Source organism: Cimex lectularius, unplaced genomic scaffold (assembly GCF_000648675.2).
Source record: "Cimex lectularius strain Harlan isolate CLEC.00 unplaced genomic scaffold, Clec_2.1 scaffold352, whole genome shotgun sequence".
NCBI lineage: Eukaryota > Metazoa > Arthropoda > Insecta > Hemiptera > Cimicidae > Cimex > Cimex lectularius.
This window is the reverse complement of record NW_019392944.1, coordinates 66,531-75,978: the sequence shown is the minus strand read 5'-3', so window position 1 is coordinate 75,978 and position 9,448 is coordinate 66,531. Positions and strand designations below refer to the sequence as shown.

The window sequence follows — 9,448 nt, the reverse complement described above, 5'->3', positions numbered from 1 at the left end:
TTTTAAGTGTTTCGTGAGATTGTATTTATATGCGCGAATGTATTTGTAGTACAAGTGTGGCTGAAGGAATAGAAAATAACTCATCGATTCTTAATCAGACTAGGTATTGTAAGTTGCCTATTTGCATGATAAAGAATGATGGAGTCCAGTATGTCTCAACCTCTGGACTTAGCCACCGTGACTGGGCACTCTGACGATAAAAAATCAGTAAAAGCATTGCATAGGTGGACCGGATCGGCAGAGAAGCTCTCGCGCATTAAGAGCACTTTCGAAGGGGCTCTAGGATGATCTGACTCGTAGAAAGTCGTCATCTTCACACGAATAACGTAGAACAGGTGGCACGCATAGAAATATTGCTCAATGTGTCATACTTCATAATTGAAGGGTCTCATTCCTTGGCTCCAATAGAGTGCGTGTCGGGTTGCTCCCAATATGAGAATTGTCCTTGAGCACAGCAGCGAATATCAATGTCTCCTGTTCCGGATTTTAAAAGAAAAAAGTTATTTTATATAATTCTGATTTTCCTCCAAATCTTGATATGTGTTCGATCCTATACTCAACAATAATACTAATAGGTTTTGTCTCCTGTGTTAAGAGAGAATATATTTATTAGCGTAAATGTTAAATAGGGTCCTTGGCGAAATATTGAGTACCCATCGACCCTCGGTCAAGTTAGTCGTGTAGGTGCCAGAGTAATTGAGGAATATCTAGTACTTCATCACCCTGCTTGAGTGAAAGGCATGTAAATAAGAGTGAATGCAATTAAGAATGATTGATGAGTGTGTTCAGATTAAAACTGCATGCATTGGGAGCTGAAATGATCCTATTATCGATAGCCCCTTGATCCTAACTTCGACGGTGGTACAGATAGGACCAAAATCAAACCCCACGTCCACCAAAACGCCGGAGTGGGCCATTCTTGCGGTCTAGGCACAAGAAGTCTTAGGCTCCGTTCTGCACATGTATGCACACAAGTGTATTTATATGCAAAATTTAACCTGCGTAAATCAATCAATAAGTTAATAACACATATAAGGATAAAAAAGCAATTTACGAGAAAATAAACTATGAATTTATTTGGCATGATATTTTTCTCACTTTTTTCTTCTTTCAAAGTACCGCAGGCAATTTATAAATTTAAATTTAAGACCATAATATTTTTGTAAACAAATTTTTATGAGACATTTTATTTATTTGTATGCGATAAATATTTCTTTGAAAGCTTGTGGAACGATTGCCTGTAGTAACAGATAGGAAGACAGAGATGACAAATTATAAATGTATTTCTCACATGATATCATGCAGTAGAAATCTACATTATCTTTTATATTTTTGACATCCTAAATTTTAATTAATAAATAACCAAATTGGCTTTATTTAGATCATGGTTAACACAGTCGGTGTGACAAGAGGAAAATACATAGACATGGAAGACAAGTGAGTATTGATATATCAATAGTTTTAAAAGTAGTACATTGTCAGGTTTTTTCACCGAAACACTCCAATCTCTTCAAATATTAAAAATCTCATCGTTGGACATTTGAAATTTTTGTTAATTGAGGTTAATGTTAGAGACAAAGTTCAATGTTGCGAATATATCGCAATTTTCATTTTTTAATGTTTAGAGTATACTATTATCAATTCGGTATTACAAAAATATAAAAAAATGTATTTATATTAGCTAGAATAAAAATATCAATTTTATATAAGGTAAAAACATATGAAATGAAGGAAATTTTAAAAATGAAATTGTGTCGAAATCACTGTCAATTGATAAAATATTGTTTGTTAACGCGTAACTTTTATTTAAATTAAAATAACTAGAATTGATTTTATATCTTCTCGATAGGTGGCTCTCGGAAGATTTGATCCTTAGAAGAACATTAATTAATCTCTATGTAAGGTATTGATTGAGTTATAAAAGTCAATGTCACGAGCGGGATTCGAACCCACGACCTTCGGCTAAATATGCAGCTGCTCTACCACTTGAGCTATCGTGACTTCGATCCACTCGGACACCAACTTCCATCTCAGCCCACCTTTTGAATTTTACCGCCTTTTTGCCATTTTTCAATCCTCCCTTAGAAGAACTCTCATCCTCACACGATTAACGACAGGCCATGCCATGACAAATGGACACTAACTTTTAGGCCAAACAAATATAAACTGGGTGCCCAGCATTGTACAGAAAGGTTGCTCGATGTGTCCCACTTACTGAAGGGAACATAAGGGCATATAGACAGTGCGTAGGAATACTACCGGATACGATTTATATGAGCAAGACAGCGAGTATCTCGGTTCTTTGTTCTAATACTTGAAGGAAAGTGGGTTGTTTTATTTTGTGTCCGTAGACTGTGTTAAAACTGAATGTATTTATTAGCGTGAATGTATAGTGTGAGAGGGTGGATAGCGTAATATTGAGTACTCCGTTAACTCTCAATTAGGTTAGTTGTTGTAAGGGTGATGGAGGATTACCGAGTACTCCACCTCCCTAACTGTGCGTGGGATTGGATTTAGGAATTGCATGCGTTGTCTACTGAAATGGCCTAGCTGTTGATTGAACCTGGAGCCCTATGTTGCAGTTGAACGGATAAGAGCGACGTCTGACCCCGGACTGCCAACAACCTTGATGCCTACCGATAGCTTATTGTAAATTGCAAAAGCTGGAATTGGCGGAGCACTGCGAAAAGTGATGGGTTCCTTTAGGTATGTTAATACATGTGAGCGTATATTTGGGATTTTATAAATCAGTAATCAGAATTGATCATATGTCATATTTGTTAACGAAAATCTAGTAGACTTTCATTAATCAAGTTTTTATAATAGTCATTGTTTAATTACAATAAAAAAGCTACTAAATCTTACAGTATTTGTAACGCTTTTTTTCCATTGATCTTAGGGTAGGATTACTATTTCATGACAAAGGGAGATTTTTATGTAAAAAAATTATGAAATACTGATCCACAAAAAGTGATATATCTGGAATACAATTGAAATAAAATTATGAACAATAGAGACTTTTTAATCTAACGTTAAATGTGGAATATCCCGCAGAAATATTGACGTCTGTTTACGTATAAAGCAGCGGCTTATTTAGCCGGAGGTCGTGGGTTCGAATTCCGCTCGTGAAACTAGCTTTTTCATTTCAACCAATACCTTACATAAAGGTTAATTAATTGAAAGAAGTTATTTGGTCAATCGGACTACGAAATATAATGGATTTTTTTAAATTTTTTCTAACCGATCAGAACGATCGTAAAGCATGAAAATCAAAAATTCTCAAACGTATATTAAATGGCCGTAAATATTTAAAAAAATCAATTATTTATGAATTGTTATACGAGAAATTGAAAAATGTTTTACTTTAACATAAAAATTTTCAAATCATTAAACATAGAAACTTTCATTATTTTACGACAGAAATCTAAGAGTAGGCATTTTCCTGCTAAATTTGGCGAAATGAAAGGGTTTGGAGTAAAAGTAAATTAAATCACACAATACTGTACAATTGTGATATTAAAGCTAAAGCTGAAGGAATCTATTCCAATGCGAATTTGACCCAAAGTTTGCGAGAATTGTATTTTAAAAGGAAATGACTTTGTATTTTATTGCAAAATATTCATGCTACTAATAAAACAAACCAGGGAGACCAGGAGACATGCATGACTACCAAATCACACTTGCCGAGAATATCAAAGCAAGGAATATTAAAATATTATTATTATCATTATCGGCTTACATTTCCTTGGATATATTAAGAATTGAGTACCTAATAGACATTCCTACTGGACCCAAATTCCCAAAAAAGGATTGATTAATCGATATTTGTCTGCACGATTGTATCGGGAATTGGAGGATTTACGGAGACTAAAATTACTCTTTTAAATAAGACCTTTTTTTTCCCAGTGTAGTATAAATAGTTAGCTTTGGGTTGGTTCAGACTTTAAACAATTAAAAATTTATTTATAAATAAGAACAACTTGAAGATCAATAGAAACGACAAGGGTACAATTACGTGAAAGGGAGTTTGACGCAGGAACCCAAAGGCAAAATTGTAGAAAGTTTTGCACTAGTTTATCATCGAGAATCTCTATTGTCTAATTTTAGTTGAGGACAAAGAAAAAAAAATGAAAAAAATATATAAATAAACCCGTTTGTTTTGCAAAATTATCTAATTGAACGTACTTATTATTTAGATTGAAATAATTAATTACTCGGTTTTAGGCATTTAAAAGGCAGAAACGTAGCAAGCTTTCAAGTCGAATTAAGCATTGCTATCTGGGAGCCTGTACCTTGTTGATAACCCGCTGCTAAGCTGGGGATCAACATTCCAACCCACAAGTTTTATAATTCAACTTTAGTCTTTGTTTTTTTTATCCACTAGAAACGTTAAAAATTACTTAGGTGTTTGCACTTTCAAGCGTGTGTTTTCATTAAGGGGGAGATATTGTGCCAGGAGTGTGGTAATCCCTGGAAGACAAATCCCGTCACCGAAGGACTCACCCTCCACCAGACGGAGGGCTGCATTATGGAATGTTATTTCAGCTAGCACCTTTTCACCGACCAATAAAAATGACAAAAAAGTTCTAATGTTACAGGCTTGTCTTTTGTCGTGCTGTTTATTCTTTAGGCCTTGTGGCAGAGGACCCGCCCATGGGGCTCAGATGGATTACGACCTCCTTTCCGCTTTGTCCTTGGATAATGGAGTTTAATCGTCGGGGTTTGTACCTGAGCAAACTGTCCTCGTCCACAATTACAGCTCCCACCCTCGTAAAGAAAAAGTTCATATCAGATGAAAGGCCCTTGTGGTTTTTCCATCTATTAGGTTCATTCATTTCGTCCGTTCACAAACCGTTCGACAATGTGTACTTTGGGGTTGGTGAGGTACGAACACATGGGTTTGAGGAGAGCTTTCTATGTCTGTTTACAACCATTCAATCAAATCTAAATATGTGAACTAAATTGTTAGGGATGGTTAGGGTTGGACTTACCGAACTAAGTCATGGGTTTGAATCCCGCTTGTGACACGATTTTTGCATCTCAACTACTCTTTACATAAATGTGTAACATTTAGTGACCGTTAAGGTTTAGTGTGTGCGGTCTGGCATGATGTAGGTTTAGAAAAACAGTTTCTTTATCATGCCAACGTTTCGATCTCTATTAAATCCATTATTGTCTATTGACCAAATTACTTCATTCAATTAATTATTCTTTTTATGTACGATTTTGGTCAAAATGAAAAAGCTAGTGTCACGAGCGGGATTCGAACCCACGACCTTCGGCTAAAGACGCCGCTGCACTAACCACTTGAGCTATCGTGACGATCCACTCGGACACCAACTCCCCCATCACAACCTAAAATGATCTCAATAAAGATCGAAACGTGGCGCGATAAAAAAAATGTTTTTCTGAAACCTACATCACACCAGACCGCATCTCACGATTTTCGAATAATCTTTTTAGAAAAATAAAAAGGTGTAAATATATATTTAAAAGTTTTTTTGACGTTCAGGAAATGATAAAAATGAACTAAATAAATAAACAAGAATGTCACAAATGAGACCAACAATTTTTGTATTGGGTATATCATTGTATCAATTCCTAGAATTATCTTATATGCATTCGTAAAATTTAAACAATGTTTTATAAATCCCAGGCCTGAAGAAGATCTCAATAAAGATCGAAACATTGGTACGATAAAAAAAATGTTTTTCTGAAACCTACATCACACCAGACCGCATCTCACGATTTTCGAATAATCTTTTTAGAAAAATAAAAAAAGGTGTAAATATATATTTAAATTTTTTTGACGTTCAGGAAATGAAAAAAATGAACTAAATAAATAAACAAGAATGTCACAAATTAAACCAACATTTTTTTATTGGGTACATCATTGTATCAATTCCTTGAATTATCTTATATGCATTCGTATAATTTAAACAATGTTTTATAAATCCCAGGTCTGAAGATGATCTCAATAAAGATCGAAACGTTGGCACGATGAAGAAAATGTTTTTCTGAAACCTACATCATACCAGACCGCATCTCACGATTTCTAAATAAATATCGATTAACGGTCACTAATCACCACACATTAATACAAATGATTTTACATACGTGTCAAGAGCTGGCAAGAGCTCGGAAGTTCAGTATAAAATAGAACATCAGTTTAGGAAAAACAATTCCACAATAGTAAAAGAGATCATTAGTTCAGTAGATTTATACTCAAGAAAATTAGAGATGTTAGTAACATTGGATGTAAAGAATGACTAACACTGATTGATGGAACAAGATGGAAGAAGCAACTTTCAAGGTGAATGGTATAAAGTCATCTCAGTGAAAGAAAGGGCTTCGGGGGCAGTTGGACACGGCTCAATCGTCTGTAATATCTCTTATGGTAGTATATTCTACATGAAGATGCTAGAAGATATATGCTTGTTGCTTACTCTTACGACACGGCAGTCATCTGGGCAAGAGAGTAGTGACTTACATAAAAGGTCTCTTTGTCTGGAAAGGAATCTCGATAAAACGGCAAGTCCCTGATGAGATAATTCGGTCAATTGGAGTCGTTGAGACCGGTCACTACGATGACATTCTAGGAACAGAAAACGGTAGTGTCCGTCACAACAAAAGTCACCCTTGGTCTCAGCGCACTGATGGCTAGCAATGGAAGTCTTCAAATCAGCAAATAATCACTCATCGGTCACCCACTCCATCATTTTCTGCTGCTGCGAAGTATGTTCTGAAATATAAAAATCATAATAAGGACAAAAGCAACTGGTTAGAAAGTGTGAGATAAGTGTGAGAAGAAGAAGAAGAAAAACAAAATGTCAATAGGTAGAGAGAGAAAATAGGACGGAGAAAGAAATAGATAGAGAATGAGAGAACGATATCTCCTACAATTAACGCAAAAAGAAAGTTAGAAAAAACAAGCAAGATTGATTGATAAATAGATCATCTTATTTCAGCATGCAAACTTAGAGATGTCTACGGACCTCAGTTAGATATCTTAACTGTAGTCAAATGTAAATTAGGTTGACATTTCTCGACTATGACTTTACACATAAAATTACATGTGTACAAAAAATATAAAATCTTCTGATTTGTCATTTCACATTTAGTTGCTGACATTTGAACTAAATATATATTTTTACGTACAAATACAAAATTTGTGCTAATGAGAGAAAGCGAGAGAAAAAATGGAGAGATTTTAAAGAGATAGATATAAAGATAAAGAGATTCAGAGAGGAGAGAGAGAGAGAGAGAGAGAGAGAGAGAGAAAGAGAGAGAGAGAGAGAGAGAGAAAGAGAGAGAGAGAGAGAGAGAGAGAGAAGATAAAGATAAGGAGGATGAAAGAGGATGCGGAAGAGGGAGAGAGAGTGAGGTAGATAGAGATAAAGATAAAAAGATGGAGAGAGGAGAGTGAGGGAAAATAAAAGATTGTGCCAACGAGTAAATGAGAGTGAGAGGGAGGGGTGAAAGAGAAAGAGTGGAGAGAGAGAAAAGAGAGGTGGAGAACGATTGAATGAGTGAATGAATATCGATTTATTTAAAAATTCTCGCAAATTTATTCGCGAACGATATCTGTTACAATTAATGCAAAACTAGAGCTCGAAAAAACAAGCGAGATTGATTGATAAATAGAACATCTTATTTTAGCTTGCAAACTTAGAGATGGCTACAGATCTAATTTTGATATCCTAACTTTAGTCAAACGTAAATTAGGTTGACATTTCTCGACTATGATTTTACACATAAAATTACATGTGTACAAAAAATATAAAATCTTCTGATTTCTCATTTCAAATTTAGTTGCTGACATTTGAACTAAATATATATTTTTACAAAATACAAAATTTGTGCAAATGAGAGAAAGCGATAGAAAAAATGGAGAGAGTTTAAAGAGATAGATATAAAGATAAAGAGATTCAGAAAGGAGAGAGAGAGAGAAAGAGAGAAAGAGAGAGAGAGAAGATAAAGATAAGGCGGATGGAAGAGGATGCGAAAGAGAGAGAGAGTGAGGCAGATGGAGATAGAGATAAAAAGATGGAGAGAGGAGAGTGAAGGAAAATGAAAGATTGTGCCAACGAGAGAGAGGAAGTGTGTGTGAGTGAGTGAAAGAGAAAGCGAGAGAGGAAGTGCCTGAAAAGGAGAAAGATACTAAGAGATACAGAATAACAGTAAAAGTGATTGAGGGTAAGGCGGAGAGGGTGAAAAAGCAACGGACCCGGCGAAAGAACGCCAAATTGCTTCGAAACAAATGATTCCGTAAAAGTGCATATAATTTTGTTTCTCTTTTTCTGGAAGTTTGATCACCCCCTGCTCTGCTCGAGGCATTTTGGCCTAACGCCATATTCTGTGTATATCTGCGGTGCAGTTCATCAACTTTCAAACCACTCGGCCAAATCTTAATTCTCATTGGCGTTTTTATAAAAGTTAGTAAAATTATTTAACGATATTGTGGATAAATATTAAAGAAAGGAGTTTTTCATCAATGACGGAAGAATAAAACAGTACAAACAAAACCTATAATTTTTCTGCGACCTATAAATAATGTACGACACGTTTGAAGATAGATGCTTTAAACAACAATAGGGTCAATAAATTATGCAAGATGTGCAATTTCACTTGGAAAATAATACGGTCGCCCAGGATATAATTGTAGTAGACAATTCACCGTGGAGCCGAGAATTGTGGGTTTCATTCAAAAAATAAAAAATGTAGGTTAACGTACCATTAAATGGTGGAAGTTAATAATTTGTAAATCAATTCCTCTCCTTACAACCAGAGGCGGTCCTTTCAAATATTAAACAGTCAAACCGACTCTCCCAACCTCTGATTTGTTTTCTAATTGAGCTTTGTGCCCTTCGTTTCTTTGTAATTTGCCTGTATTAATCTCAATTACCTCGCCTGTCTTCAAGGGAATAACCAATGACCGAATTTAACCAGGCCAAAATAGAATATCAAACTCGGTTTATTAATACCCCACTTGGTTTGCCATCTGTAAATAAATAAATTACCCCGTTGTATACGGCATAATTGGACGCCATATGCAATTTTAAACTTGTGTTTTTATTTTATGGCCTTCCGAAGTGAAAGAGAAATTTGGTAACCGAGGGAAAAAAGAGGAAAATGACGATTGTTTCATTTAGCTTTCTTGGCCACAGCAAACGAAATAAATTTTGCAACATTCGTCATTAAAAGGAGAAAGGATAAGAACACAAACAGTTAAAAAGCTAAACTTTTGCCGTTACTTTTTCATTAAAGATCTATTATAAATGGAAGAACGCAAGAAAATTACAATTCATTTCAGTTTGTCTTGATTTAGTTACTGATAAAACTGACAAGAAATAAAAGAAAATAAATAAAAAGCTTCTACATTTATACACAGATTCAGCATAAAAATAAATCGACTTTGACGTTATTCAGTGTATATTTTCGCTACATA

At 35.0% G+C, this 9,448-nt stretch overlaps 1 non-coding gene across 1 annotated transcript; it reads right to left on the bottom strand.

Annotated features, from left to right (window-relative positions):
• Positions 1-5,248: 5,248 nt before the first annotated feature.
• On the bottom strand, positions 5,249-5,322 carry Trnak-cuu. The gene has a single exon. It is a non-coding gene; the product is annotated as a tRNA-Lys (tRNA).
• Positions 5,323-9,448: the final 4,126 nt, after the last annotated feature.